At 36.6% G+C, this 13,326-nt stretch overlaps 1 pseudogene; it reads right to left on the reverse strand.

Moving 5' to 3' along the window:
- LOC102851467 overlaps positions 1-12,867 on the reverse strand; it is a 34,916-nt pseudogene extending 22,049 nt beyond the window's left edge.
- Between the last annotated feature and the right edge of the window lie 459 nt (positions 12,868-13,326).

Genomic DNA, 13,326 nt, shown 5'->3' on the forward strand with positions numbered 1-13,326 from the left:
TGTATTACCAATATTCCATGCTCAACTTTTGAAGATACAGTAAAGTGTTCTTAGTAATGATAAAATGTTTTAGACACACCATGTAAATACAAACAAAAACCAAAAGCAAGCAAACAAAAAAAAAACACCCAACACCATGCTAGAACTTTGAATTCTGTTCAATTCAGTAAAGTTCTCTATGAAAATCTTAAAAGAATTCTAGAGGTAGTCCTTAGAATGTTGTACAAGGTAGCACTTCTTCCAGAGGTCAAATCCACCAGTAGCTCCAAGGGAAAATGATGAACACTTTTTTCTGGTGTGCCCAGAGACTTAAGGGAGAATCAGCTATGAGTCAGTTCCAACCAAGTAGCAATGAGTTCCCCCCCCTTTTTGGTTTAGTTCATTAGAATTGTAGTGTTAGTATTCAGGAAGTCAGGAAACCAAAAGACAAATTACAGTAGGTAAATCTGCTGTCAGGGACCTTTCCAGAGTATTAAGAAGCAGAGATGTCAGTTTAGAGGCTAAGGCATCTATCTGATTGAGGCCATGGTCTTCACAATTTCTTGCTATGTATCAGAGAGCTGGACAATGACTAAGAATTACAGAAGAAAAATTGATGTCTTCAAGTAGTGGTGCTAGCGCAGAGTTTTGATCATATCATGGATCACCAAGAAAACAAATAGGTCTGTCTTAGAGAAGGTGAAACCAAGTTTCTCCTTGGAGGCTAGGATTTTGAAGCTCCATCTCACATACATTGGGCATGTGGCCAGGAAGGGTCGATACTTGGAGAAGGACATCACGCTCAGAAGGGTGGAGGGACAGTGGAGAGATGAAGACCACAGATGATATGAATTAATATGGTAACTGGGGCAATGGGAGTAGGTCTGTTGGAGTCAGTGAGACTGGTTCAGGATATGGCAAGCTTCAGAGATGTTGTACACAGGGTCCCTATGAGTCACGGGCTACTCGACACCACTTTACAACAACAGCAGCATTAGCATGTGCTTGAATAATTGAAATTCCATATCCTTTTCTGGCAAACCTATGTGACACATTGAAGTACCCTAACCTGAGTTTTGCTCTCTTTACTAGAAAAGAGGCCTGTTTGTTTATGTCAAGAAAGTTGAGGATATTATGCAGTCTTTGCTTTAATTCTCATCTTCATTCTTCTCAACTTGCTCTTCACATTTTCTGTCTGCATCAAGCCTCTAATTAGATGAAGTATAGTAGCAGAATATGAAGAACTGTCATTTAAAAATAAAACTGCAGGAACACTTCATTCTATGCAGTGCATAATGCCTAGGAAAACAGTTCAAAAACAAAGTATGTCATCCATTTCTAAATACACCGTAAATAAAAGATAATATTCTAACTCGCTTTGAGTGAACATTGCTGCAAGTAAAAATATTTAAGGAAAAACAAGCATATTCTATTCCTCTTTTTCAATCAAAAAGTAAAGAACTTTAAGAATAATTATTCCTTTAAATGTAAATAACAATAAAAGAAGTATGTCCTAGGCATTTTTCCCCTCGCCCATATGATAACTAAAATGAAAAGAAAAAAAAATGAAGAAGCAGAAGATAGTAAAGAGACACAAGACTAAGTAAGGAACACAGGACAGGGAAAGGAGAAGAAATAGCTGTCCCCAAATTATGCTAGCAAATGGAGAAACCGTCTCAAAACAAACTATCAATCCTAATTGAATCAACTCATAGCTGACTCTCTAGAGAGCATCTGGAGACTGTAAATTATACAAGAGGAGATTGTCCATCCTTCTTCTGTGGAGTAGCTGACAGATTTGAACCATTAGATAGGCTCCATCTTTCGTTGTTTGTTGTTGTTGTGTACCCTCAAGTCAAAATCAATCCACAGCTTATCCTCTACTGGGTTTTCAGAGTCAGTTAATCACAATAGAGGACATTGCACATTTTTCTCCCATGGAGCAATTGGTAGACTTTAATTGTGTGCCTTTGGGTTGGCAATGCAATTTTTTACATTTCTTACAGTCTATGACCTAATGATAAGAAGCTGTACATGTGGCTCTAATCTACCAGTTGCTCTGTGAAAGAAGTATAGGCAATCTCCTCCCATACAATTTACTGCCTCTGAAAACCAGCTGGAGACTCAGCTATGGGTCAGTTCTGACTCAACAGCACACAACAACAACATACCACCAGAGACCATAAAGAGTGTAAATGGAGACGAACCTCATTTCTTCATGCTCCTAACAAAAAACAAAACAAAAGCAACAAAACCACAGCAACAATCTTAGTTCTGCTCTGAAGATTAATAAAGAATATTTGGAACAAATGAAACAAAACATTTAGGAGACAATATTATTCCATTAGAGGTATTACTTAGTATTCTAATACAACAATCTTCATTTAAAATCTTATATTCTGACATCTACAGTCCCTTGAAGTTTGATAAGCTTGCCTGCTCATCATATTCAGACAGGCAGATTTTTACTTTAACCTCATTCCAGTTGTTGATTTACTGTAAGAATCAAATTATCATTCAGAGTGGCCCAGACTCACTTCTGGGTTCCTAGTTGCTCAAGCAGTATTTTTTGGATTTGGATGCCAACATTTTTTTCTATCTTTGAATCCCATCTTCTTTTCATCTCCTCCTCATTATGTCATTTTTGTCTTGACACTTGAATTCAGTTTGGACTGATGTTGTATTTCCCCTCTGCTATTGGAGCCAACCTTGAAAGAATATTTTTATTTCTTCTCTTTTAATTATAGGCATTAAAAGTCTCTTTTGACATCCATTTTGGGGTTTGGTTTTTTTGGTTGTTTGTTTATGGGTCTTTGTTTGTTTCTTTCTTTCTCCTTTGTCTTTGTAATGTTTTTGTTCTCTGAGGAATTCTGGGGCCTAGTGGTAAGAAGCTAGCTGAATTGCAATCCCAAAGGTATACAGTTCAAATCCACCAGTTACTCCACGGAAGAAGGATAGAAAGATAATCTCCTCCTGTGCAATGAACTACCTCTGAAAAACTACTATAAGGTCAGTTATGAATCAGTTCCAATTTGATGGTAAACAACAACAACATAGATGTTATCTTTGTTGTTATCTCACAACTCAGTGAATAGGGTTGACAGACAAAGAATTGATGCCTTTGAACTGTGGTTCTAAAGAAGAATACTGAATATCCCAAGAACTGCCAAAAGAACAAATGAATTGGAGAATGTGAAGCCAAAGTGCTCTTTGGAGGTTAAGATGAAGGAACTTCATCTCATATACTTTGGGCATGTTACTAGGAGAATGACTTCAAGCTTGGAAAGGTGGAAGGTTGAAGAAAGAGAGGAAGATCCTCAACCAGATGGACTGACACAGTGACTGAAACAATGGACTTACTTTAATATTTCTGAGATTGTGAGGATAGCATAAAATAGGAGAGGATTCAGATCTGCAGTTCATAGGGCCTCTGTAAATTCTAGTTGCCTGGAAGACACCTATTAACCTTGGTTGTCCTTATAACTTCTTAACTTCAGACATCTTTGAGTTGTACTTGTTGCTGTTTTGTGCCATTAACAGGACCATAGCTGACCCTCCAGTGGGTTTTCAAAGGCAGTAAATTGCATGGGAGAAGATTGTCTATCCTTCTCCTATGGAGCAACTGGTAGATTTGAACTATTCACCTTTGTTTTGGCAGTGTGATTTCCTTACCAGTAAACTATCAGAACTCCCTATAGATACCTTTTTACTCTTCTTGTTGTTGTTATGTACTATAGAACTGTTATGTACTGTGTCAGAACCACACCATAGCTGATGCTCCAGCAAGTTTTCAGAGACAGTTAATCACATAGGAGGAAAGTGCCAGTCCTTCTCCCATTGAGCAGTTGATGGCCTCAAACCATGTACCTTCAGGATTGCATGGCAGCTTCTTACCACTAGGCCACCAGAGCTCTAATAGTCTGATGACGAATTAGTGTGGGTCTGAGTTTCTTCAGCTGAGCAATCTTTTTGAGAGAGAGTTAGATTCCAAGTTCCCTTAATGTATAAACTTGAGATTTTTCTACCCTCTCTTCATTTAACTCATCTGGGGAAAGCATTATCCTATAATATGTACATTAGGTCATATTATGATGAACAACTTCTACTCCTATGATTCTCTTTAAAATCTTATAAATGAATTACCATAATTTCCTGATTTTCTTCTAAATATCTTTTCCTGTCCTGAACAGGTATTTTTACTTATTGACAATCAAATCTCTTCAGAAAACTTACATGGTTTTTACCTACTGTTCTCATGATAATAGCTTTATTCAAAATGCAGAATAAGTTTTTTTCACTCCCAGGCATGTAATACATTATTAACTCCGTAATTATAGACCTAAGTTTGTTAGCAATCAGTATTCAATCTCTGGACATTCCCTGACACATATAGCTCTTAAATTAAAATCATACTGTATTAGTATGTATAAATGTAAAGACACAATCAAATAGTAAAGTAAACAAATCCATAAGAGAGAGATGTGGGGACAAACTCAAAGGTCACACTAGGCCCATTTATGTAAGGGTAAAGATGACTAAATTAAGGAAAGAAAGCATGATAACACAAGAAATGTGCATTTTAATCCTAGTCCTAATGATAAAAATCACCTTGAGATTTTGTGTAGGTCTTTCAATCTTTGTCCATTATTTCACTTTTAAGGCAGGAACAGTGTTTCTGCACCTCTAGACTTAATCTCACTGGATTTAAACCTGATTTTATAGTTTCAGCATTTATATCCCTGAGTTTTACTGAAAATTGGGTGAGAACGGTTCAGTGAATGTACATTAAAAGGAAAATGAAATTCTCTACAACTTTCAGAAATCCTTATTACCCATTTTTCTGCTCAAAGGAAACAAACATTTAGTTATCAATGCACAAAGATGTATTTCTTTTTCTTTTCCTTTCCTTCCATTAGAATGTCAAATCAAGTTCGACATGAAAAGTTTGGTTGGTTTGATTTAGTTTTTTTTGATGAGACACTACAACATCAATCTAAAAGATCTATTTTATTTTCAGGGTCATAGAGGGTGTTTGTTAATAATTTGACAAAAGGTAAAATAAATAGATCTTGAGTCTACCTTCCTATCATCAAGAAAACTAAAGCTTAACCAGTTGAGGGGAAAAAATTCCCTCAGGTTGTCTAAATTATATTAATAGAATAATGTTGTTGTTGTTGTTGTTAAGTGCCATTGAGTTGCAGGCGACTCATAGCAACTATATGAACGAAAGCCCTGGACACCTCCTGTATAATTTTCGTCCTCTCTCCAGGTTCATAGGGTTTCCAGAGGCAAGCGATTGTAGAAGTGGATGGCACTGCTGCTTCCAAGCTTGCTTTAATTAGGGAGCTTCGCCAAACACTGTTTACCATGAGTAATCATTCTCGCATTTGACTCATCAGTGTCACAGTGTTCAGCTTCACAGCAACCACAAGTTACCTCTGTACAGCAGGTGAACAGACCAGGGTTATATGACAGAATATCATATCTTAATGTATTTCAAACAATGCTACTATCTCATATTTTATAAATAATATGAAAAGGACTCATCAAAACCATCCTTGTTTAAGTCACCTTATTTTGGAGGTGAAAACTACAGACAGTCAATCTCAAAGCTGAATGACAGAATTCAGTCCTGTGCCTAGAGCCTCTGACGGTTTTCATACACACGGGGTTTACTCTTTGTTCTAGGGCATTTTTACAAACATGCATTTCATCATGAACAGTGTGATCTCTTTATTTTTACTTTAAAAAGACTAGTCTGGATATAGTATGCAATGATTCCCAAAACATCAACAAAGTTTTGTTTCACTTAGATCATAAATTATGCATGCTTTTTAAAGTGTACAGATCAAAAAGAAAAAAATATATATTTCTTTTTAACTGCTCCAAAGGTACAAGGATAAAATTTTAGAAAGGAACCAAGGTTGTTCATACAAGTAGAACCTCTCTAAAACGAACAAAGATATTTACATCAGCAAATAGGATTGAGTTCGTCAAGTGGAAACATGCTTTCTTCATCATGTAACCATTCATTTCAAGGAAGCTACACAGGAAATTTCACTATCCTGGTGAAATCTTGTCTCACATACTCACACACTTTGAATATGTTTTTAGGAGGGACAGTCTTTGAAGAAAAGAAAAAAAGACATCATACTAAGAAAGGTCAGAGAAAAAAAAGAAAGATTCTCAACAAGATTGATTGACATAGTGATTATAACAATGAACTCAAATGTATCAGAAATGGTGTGGGTGGTGCAGGATTGGGCCAAGTTCAGATCCTTTGTTCATGAGATCGCTATTTGTGATCAACTTGATGACACCTAACAACCACAAAACATAGAAAGTGTGTGTGTGTGTGTGTGTGTGTGTGTGTGTGTGTGTGTGTGTGTGTGTGTGCGCGCGCACGAGCGCACGCACGTACTAGAATATTATTCTGCCTTCCCGTCCATTCCAGAAGGAAACTGCATAAGCAGGTCTGGCCACTTTCTAACTTTAACCTACAAAAATTCTCTTGTAGTCTGTTATTATCTAGAAATATCTCTTTAGAGATTATAGGGATTTTTTTTTCCCCTCTTAAGACTTAAAATGAGGAGGAGAGATTCAGGAGCTTTGTATCTATTTAATGATCTCTAGATGAGAAGAATTGTTTCAGTTGGCTGTAGTTTCTGACATTAAACATATACCTACATGAACTGTCTAGTGTCCTCCTGGAATGATTGCATTGGGAATGTTTGAGTCTTACCACATTACAGTGACAACCTGAGACAGCCTGTAGTGATGTTTACTTTGACCATGTCTCAAAGTTGCAAGAAAAGGTCAGGAATTTCTTAAAATGACAATTCTAACTGCTTAAGAGATAAAATAAGATAAAATGTACTTGTTTCAAAGAGAATTTCAAAATGAGAAAGTACTTTTAAAATATCTTGCTATAATAACAAGAACAGTCCAGGTGGAAACATATGGTTATGAAAAGATTGTCATTTCTTCTCAGTCTTTTGGGTCCTTGAGGTTGCCTTGAGGAAAATGTCTTTTAAATACTGACCAGCACTGCCCTTGCTTAGTCCACATATTTTGCAGAATCACATTGACAGATGATGAATCTCATTAGATGAAAAGAACACAGATTCTTGGTGAATTGCCATATTTGATTTTTCTCTTGATCTTGGTGGTAGGCTAACTATAGTGACTTCTCGCTGTAACTACCAAAGTCATAGAGTGCAGATATTTTTAAATCATTGTTAAAATAGACATTGAAAATTATCTGATTATAAACAGTGACCTTAAACAAGTGAAATGGTGGTCTACTTACCTTGATGTCTGCATACATGTTACCTAAACTTCCTGCACAAGATTTGCTCTTAAATATGTTAAAAGTTTGTTTTGCAAAGAAAACAGAATGTTCCTCATTTGAGGTGTAGGACTTACATCCAGGTTTTGCTAATAAGAAAGTGATTTTTACATATTCAAATGTTAAAACTGCAGGATGTCTCTGCCAGTTAGTAAGCAGTTATTGATTGCCTGCTGCAGTTAGAAGCTGTAAAATATTTTAAGAAAGTCAAGAAATAAATAAATAGCTTTTAATATTCTATTCAACTAAGGTGGTATAGTTGGTATATGTGGGTATAACTTAAGAATTTTTACAAAATGTCCATAACTAAGTACAATGATTATATATTAATTATTTTGAAGAAATCATTTGATTATGTTGACACTCAATCTGATTATTTAGAGAATGGGGGATTTTACATGATTTGTGAAGACCTTTATGGAAGTTTATTTTTAGAATGGTAGAGCCGTGTACTAAAGTTGCTTGGAAAGGTGTGCTCTTAAGTGTTTGAAGTGAAGGAAGTGGTAATAATGTACAAATTAGGGAAAGCAGCTTTCTAGCTTTAAAATCACCAGAAATTAGAAACCAAAAGACATCATAGTTTTTGTTCAAGGCTGTCTGAAGATTATGTTTGGGGCTATGGTCATCAAGCCATCCGCATTTAAATAGTTATCTGATTTAAAAAATGTAATAGTCTGTATTAAAATAAATCAGTCACGATTGAAAGAATTATGCTCCAATTCTTGTTACTACAGAGACAGTTCTGACTCTTAACTATACTAGGATAGAGTAGAACCTCCCTTTAGAGTCAGGCTAGAGACTAAGGTGCGTCTCCAAGCTATAGTCTTTGTAATTGCATGCTATGCATCAGAGAGCTGGACAGAGACTAGGGATGATAGAGAATTGATGCTTTTGAGATGTGGTGCCAGAGAAGAGTGTTGAATGTACCATGGACTGCTAGGAGACAAACAGGTATATCCTGGAAAGGGTGAAACCGGGCTGCTCCTTGGAGGCAAGGATTATGAAGCTTCGTCTGGCATACTTTGGGCATGTTGCAAGGAGAGACTGGTCCTTAGAGAGGGACATCATGTTTGGGAGAGTGGAGGGACAACACAGAAAAAGAAGACGCTCAATGAGATGGATCAATTCTGTGATTGTGGTGGTAGGAGTAAGTGTGTTAGAGATGGTGAGGTTGGCACAGTATAGAGCAGGGTTTAGAACTCTTGTACATAGGGTCGCTGTGAGTCGCATGTGACTCAATGGCACATAACAGCAACAATAACTATTCACATATGCAGACAGTCCCATCTTACTCCTGAATAGTAGCTAGTGGCTTTAAACCACTGATCTTTCAGTTGGTGTCAGAGTTCTTAACCACTGCACCAGTAGTTCTATATACAATAAACCCTTTGCTAGTTAGATAAGCCTTGCATTATTTAGATGGGTGAAAATGTGGCATTGAGAAGAAATTTGTGCTTTTATCATTTTAAGTAAATGGTATATTCAAATATACTAGGCATATTAAGAACCTATAAATCATAAAAGTATAGTCTAAATAATTTCCAAAGAAACAATAGACTGTTAAAATCAACATCCTGATCTTAGAACAGAAACCTCACTGAAGCCAAACCAAAACTAACCTGTCCTTAATGCTTTTTGGAATTTTTAGCATATTTATTATATGTATTTTGTTGTTGATTTTCTGTTTTCCTTATTAATTTGTGAAAATTTTTTGGATATTCTGTGCACAATACACTTTCTGTTGGTTTTACAATCCTTGTGTTGCAATTATTTTCCCCTCAAGTCTACAAGGCCTCATAATGCTTTTGTTAGTGATCAACACAAGTTCTTGATTTTTGATGTAGGAATGTATAATAGGCATAAATATTTGTGTTTTGATTAAAAAATCTAAATACAATTAATTTATTCTCTTTTTGGAAGTTTTCTTATTCTTCCCTTAACAGATCTAAGGATCTGACATTGATTTTTGTTATAATATCTCAAAGGAATCTAGATGAATATTTTTCAAATGGAAATGGGTTTTACCAAAGCCTGTTAAAAATAGAACAATAAAAACATTATTCCCAAACACAGTGTAAATGGAATATTGTAAAAAAACAAAAAGCACACAAATGAAACACAATGTAAACAAACTATTGTATATGAAAATAAATTTAAAAAAATTAAAATAAAAAACACATCTTTCTCCTTTTAACAATGTTACTTTTTTTTTTATATAGCAATTGGTATAGGCGGCTCTTTACAAGTAGATTTGATTAATTAATTCTATAAGTTTTAAATGTTTTCAAGTGTGCATATTGCCTCTTAAGATCCTCTTACTTCTTGTGCGTATTTTTAAACTTCTCGTTATTGTATGTTTTTAAGTACCATTGAGTCATATACGACACACAGCGACCCTATGAATGAAAGTCTTGAACACAAAACTTTCATCTTTTCTCTAAGTCAATAGAGTTTCTGGAGGCAACCTTATTTTGGAAGTGGAGGCCACTTCTACTTGTAAGCCTGTTTTATTCAAGAGATCCACAAAAAAGCTGGCCCCAGGGCCCAAGAGCCTTTTTAAATAAGAGTCCAAATCCAATCAGCTCATGCCCTGTTGTGAACAAAAACCGTACTCTAGTATTACTCTATATAAGCATATAAATATGAGCATTTTCTGTTATATGACTTATAGTTTCAATATCTCCAAGTTTTGCACATCTAAGTCTGGTGCTGCTTTGGTGTTTAAGTTACTATATTATTTCATTCTTAATTTTTGTTTTCATTCCTTTGCTTTCCCTTTTTATTCCAATTAACCTTTTCTCTAGGCTGATAACTTCACTAGGAATTTTATTTTTAGGTTTACTTTTGTTCTCCCTTAAGGAAGTGTTTCTCTGGGAGGATCTGTGTTGCTTCTGTGAGTCACCTCAGGCCACCGCTCATCCAAGACCACTTTAAAGCTCCCATTTGAAATCTCCTCTGGACCTTGAAGACGGAATGAGTTTAGACTAAATGAAACCCATTTGAGAATATTTTGAATTTCATAAGTATTACAAATTCATCCCGATATTCATGTGTTAACTTGTGGTTATAGATCCTCAGGAAATATTACTTTTCCCTTCCAACTAAGTACCAAGTTATAGACGGGCAAAAATCCTTCCTGACATCTTTTATATGATGAGCTTTTATTTCTGCCTTAGACTTGGAGGTAGGAAGTATAACCCTTTGGGATCAAAGAAACATGCAAGATTCATCTGTAATCCATGCATTTGGGAAGTCGTATTATTTTTTGTCTTTTTTAGCCCAAGCAGTAATTAAAGTAGGGGCTCGAGTTCAGGAGCCTCATAGGAAGAAAAAATTTTGGTTTTACTCCCAAGTTTGCAGCTTTAGTTTTATTTTTCTTCTCTAGATTTATCTTCATCATCATCAGTGTATTGGTATTTTGTATTCTTTTAAGTCACGTACTGTCGCTACTGCTCCAATGATGTTTCATTTAAGGTAATTTTAAATGTTTTGTTGCGTTTTCCCTCATCAAATGATAAATGCTTTCCTACGGAAGCATCCCCCTCTATAAAGAAATGAATACTGCATGGACCAAAGTCCCTGAAAATCTGGCTGTATACAAGGTAGAAGAGTCTCAAGGCAAAGAAACTACTCAATTCTGTATGAGAAGTTAATTCCCAGGCTGAGGGGCTAAATTTACAAACTGAGCTTTAATTAATCTAAATGAAATTATGTTGATATTTAAGTCAGTGAACCTATCAAATATATACTCACGTATATATAAAAAAAAACCAACCCAAAACCAAAAAAAAAAAAAACCCCAAAACCCATAGCAATCCTATGAACAAAAGATCTGAACTCTCTTCTATCCTGTGCCATCTTCACACTTCCTGACACAAGAGTCCATTGCAGCAGTTATGTCAATCCACGTGGCACAGAGTCTTCCTCTCCTCCTCCAACCCTCCACCATTCTTCCCAGTATCATGTCCTTCTCCAAAGTATAACCTCTACTAGCAATCCTCCCAAAGAGTGTGAGGCAAAACCTTATCATTCTTGCCAAAACCAGCATTTTATATTTTATAGCCACAAATTACTCCAATTTCTCAACAAAAGTAAGCATTCACAAAGTAATTTTTTTCACAACTAATTTTGAAATTTATGATCCTAGAGGTGAACAGGGTCCCCTTTCTCTCTCTAAGAAGTCATGTTGAGTCCTCCTTGGCAGATGACTCTGGACTCAAAAATCAATAACAATATATTTTCCATTTCACTATTTATAGATACTTTCTCACTCTACATTGGGACCTAGACTAGGTTAATGATTAGTCAAATATAAAAGATAATCCATAAGCATTCAGGTGTAAATTTAATGTGATGCTCATATTCGACTATAAAACTTATGTACCAAAATTGTAATTTGCTAGACCCCATTAGGAAGGAAGTGTGTCAGCGATGTATTCTCTCTTCATACCTGTTTCACCTGTATGCTGAGCAAATTTTTCAAGAAGCTGGACTTGAGGAATGTGACATCAGGATCGGAGGGAGAGTCATCAATAACCTGCATTACTCAGATGACACAACCTTGCTTGCTGAAAGTGAGGAGGATTTGAGGCATTTGTTGCAGAGGATCAAGGAGTTCAGCCTTCAATTTGGATTGCATCTCAATGTCAAGAAAACAAAGTTTCTTACCACTGGGCTGATAGACAACAACATGATGAATGGAGAAGAGACTGAAACCATCAATAACTTAATCTACTTGAATCCATAATTAACACCCGTGGTACCAGCAATCAGGAGATCAGGAGACATATTATATTGGGAAAGTCTGCAGTTAGTCATCACTTCAAATTACTGAGTAAGGCCAGTTTGAGGATTATGGTGCATCTGATTCAGGCCGTGATCTTTCTAATTACTTGCTATGCATCTGAGCACTGGATGATGAATAGGAATGACAGAAGAAGAATTGATGCCTTTGAATTGTGGTGTTGGAGAAAGGCTCTGGACCTCCCATGAATGGCCAAGAGAACAAACAGCTGGAGTGTTCTTTGGTGGCAAGGATGATGAGGCTTTGCCTCACATACTCTGGACAAGTTGGTAGGAGGTGCTATTCCTTGGAGAGGGAAATGATGCTGGGAAGGGTAGTGGGTCAGTGAAGGAGAGGAAGATCTTCACCCAGGTGGAATGATACAGCAACTGCTACAATGGGCTCTTGTATGTCAGGAAGTGTGAAGATAGTGCAGGATAGGATGGGGTTCTGATTTATTGTTCATAGGGTCAGTATGAGTCATACTTGACTTCATGGCACCTAACAACAACAGATCTCATCACTCTGCATGTTTTAGCATTGATGGCAGTCCTTTTTTTCCTGACTATGACTCAGATCATAATTCCATACTCATAACAGTGGCAGGATGAGTAAAGTAGGAGTGAATTTGACAGAAAGACTCCTCAATGATAAGGTCATCAATTTCATTGTTCTTAGGAGAACAGACGCCAGCTTCACTTCTTTCTGTGTTGCCAGTTTGAAGTTGACCTCTGTATATCACTAATCTAGAAGCCATGGTGGTTCAAAAGAGCTGAGTTGCTAACCAAAGGGTTGACAGGTTAGCTTCATTCCACAACTGCATGGTAAAGAAGTCTAGTAATCTGCTTCTCTCAAGATTTTTTTGCTATCTCTGTCCCTCACTGCAGTCTAGTCAGAATCAATTTATAGCTGATCTTCTGTTAGATTTCCAAGGCTAGAAATCACAAGTGAGAGATTGTACCTTTGAGCTATGATGCTGGAGAAGAGTATTGAATGTACCATGGACTGCTAGGAAAACAAACAGATTCAACCTGGAGAGGGTTAAACTGGGCTGCTCCTTGGAGGCAAGGATTCTGAGGCTTCATCTGACATACTTTGGACATGTTGTAAGGAGGGACTGGTCCTTGGAGAGGGGCATCATGCTTGGGAAGGTGGAGGGACAGCGCTGATTGATTCAGTGACTGGGATAATCAGGATGGGTCTGTCAGAGGCAGTG

Source organism: Elephantulus edwardii, unplaced genomic scaffold, assembly GCF_000299155.1.
Source record: "Elephantulus edwardii isolate Elephantulus edwardi_28Jun2011 unplaced genomic scaffold, EleEdw1.0 scaffold00017, whole genome shotgun sequence".
Classification (NCBI taxonomy): domain Eukaryota; kingdom Metazoa; phylum Chordata; class Mammalia; order Macroscelidea; family Macroscelididae; genus Elephantulus; species Elephantulus edwardii.